Source organism: Strix uralensis, chromosome 2, assembly GCF_047716275.1.
Source record: "Strix uralensis isolate ZFMK-TIS-50842 chromosome 2, bStrUra1, whole genome shotgun sequence".
NCBI lineage: Eukaryota > Metazoa > Chordata > Aves > Strigiformes > Strigidae > Strix > Strix uralensis.
In genome coordinates this window covers 17,652,190-17,654,524 of record NC_133973.1, presented here as the reverse complement: position 1 = coordinate 17,654,524, position 2,335 = coordinate 17,652,190, and the positions used below count along the sequence as shown (strand labels likewise).

At 55.6% G+C, this 2,335-nt stretch overlaps 1 long non-coding RNA gene across 1 annotated transcript; it reads left to right on the top strand.

Annotated features, from left to right (window-relative positions):
* The first annotated feature begins 1,576 nt into the window (after positions 1–1,576).
* On the top strand, positions 1,577–2,335 carry LOC141940093 (uncharacterized). The gene is made up of 3 exons (XR_012627869.1): positions 1,577–1,630; positions 1,717–1,874; positions 2,246–2,335. It is a non-coding gene; the product is annotated as an uncharacterized LOC141940093 (long non-coding RNA).

The window sequence follows — 2,335 nt, the reverse complement described above, 5'->3', positions numbered from 1 at the left end:
TCCCTTGCGTGGGCTTGGGTGAAACCAGGAGCTGGGAAGCAACAGTGTGTTTTCCTCCTGATCGCTGCCTGAGAGCACCTGGAAAGTGGCGCAGCACAGACACTGGCTCCCGCCTGCCTTGTGCAAGCTTCAGGGACAGCTGTGGGCAGCATCTGCTTCCTTAACGTTGTGTTCCTGCTCCCTCAGGGTGGCCGAGAAGTTGCCTGCAGCCCATCTCCTCCTCCTCCAGCGGCTGCTCTCCCTGCTGCAGAACATTGGCCACCACGTGTCCACCAGCAGAATGACCTCCAGCAACCTGGCCATCTGCCTGGGGCCAAACCTGCTGGGCCCACCTGACGAGGAGCTGCTCCCCCTCGAGGCCGCGCTGGAGGTGACCGAGAAGGTACGCTGTACTGACCGGCTGGCTGCAGCCTGCCTGGACCCTCAGAGCTTGCTCCTCTCTTGCGCAAATGCCGGTGGAGTGGCTGCCTGGAAGAGCAGCCCCACAGCCACAGCCTTCTGCGCAGAAGCAAGGCTCAGGAGCGGGAAAGGCTGCTTGACGTGTTTTCAGACACCTGCCCTGAAACCAAGGCTTTGATGTGTGCAGGTGAAGCTGCTGGTGGAATTTCTGATTGAAAACGGCAGCGACATCTTTGGGGAGGAGATGGCTGGCCAGACGTCACCTGAGCCCGTGGACAGACCCACAGGTATGAGGAGGGACTGAGGGCTGTCACAGCCTGAGCAGACAGCTGGGGTAGGGCTTCCTGTGGGTTTTGCTTTAGCTGTTGTCCACTTCCAACCAGTCACTTTGCTGCACACGCTTTTGCTTTCCAGAGTTGCCTTTGGAAAAGCAGCACGGCCCTCCAGGCGAAGCAGATGCCGAGCACCAGGCAAAAGCCTGCCTGGATGCACCAGCCTCTCTGCTCATCCTCCAGAGAGCAGCGGGGGGAGAGGCGGTGGTGGGAGCAGAAAGGGCGGAGGTATGGCAGCTCCACAAGCGCTGCAACAATGTGTCTTAGGCAGGAGCAGGGCAGTTGCTGTTGAGTCCAAGTAGCTGCTGTGCCTCTTCCTGGCGTTCAGTCTCTTGTGGCTTTGCATTTTATTTTTCCCCCCATGGAATGATACGCTGTCAGTAAAACTGGAAAGGTCTTTTCTCCTATGCCTTAGGCATGTGCTTAATCAGAGGAAATACCTACAAAACGCCACAGAAAGATAGATTTCAAAAGCAAAGCCTCCCACCACAGAAGGTTGTCTTGCACCAAATGGACATCCGCAGAGCTCTGTCTTGGGAGGGCAGAAGAAATGCTGGCAGAAGGAAGTGGGCAAGCCTTTCCTTGCCTGGCAGGGGATCGCAGGCTCTCTGCTGAATGGCCCCCACAAATGGACTGTCCCCCACCCATGTGAACACTGTGTTCCAGAGCGAGAACCTTGGAAGAAAGGGCTGACTCAAACCAGCCAAAGAGATCTCCTCTTAGAGCTAAGGCAGCAACGTGCCAAGCAGTTGCTTACTACTTCAGGGCATCCCTTGCCACCTGCTAATGACGACCTTTCTGTTTTAGGCACCCGTTGCTTTGTCTCCAGCCACCACTGAGACCGTGGTAGAATCCCTGGGATGCGCAGAAGAACTGAAGAGCCTCTCGGAGCACAGAAGGTAAAACGAGTCAGCTTTGGTTAAATCAAGAACTGATTCCAGTTGATCCTGGCTTTCCCTGTCTAACCATGCTGTGGGATGGAAAGGTTTGCAGGCTCCTGCCAGGAAGACGACGGCCAAAGGAAACGAAAGAGAGAAGAGACCTGGGCAGAGGAGAGGCCATGCCACGAAGCAAAGAAGAGAAGAGAGGAAAAGAAGGGGACAGAAGAAAAGCAGGGAGGTGCGAAAGATCAGGAAGCCCCAGGTGTGTACCAGGCTTTGCTGCCTATCTTTGCCAACTCTCCACCCTGCTCTAAGTCAGTCCAACTGACTGGCAAGGGACGGCGAGGGATGGTGCTATGCAGGGTTTGGAAATAACCCCGTGGCAGCTCCCCAGGGGAGCCCTGCTGTGTGGCACAGGGGCACTGTGCACCTCTGCACGTGCACAGCTCTCTAAGGGCATTACCTTAGAGGGGATAAGGTGCCAGAGCCACCCCGGAGCTAAGGCCAGCAGTAGCTCTCTTCTGGGATATCAACAATTCCTTGTCAACTGTGTTTCCCAAAGAAAGGGGAACCAAGCCATGCCTGTTCCTGCCTTTGTGGCTTTACCAGTGCTTTCTGGCTCTGTCGTTGTAGGTGCTGATTTCTTGTTACTGGTTGAACCCCTGTGACTCCTGGGCTCCTGCACTGGATGTCCACAATAAAAGGACATTTTCTCCCTTCTGA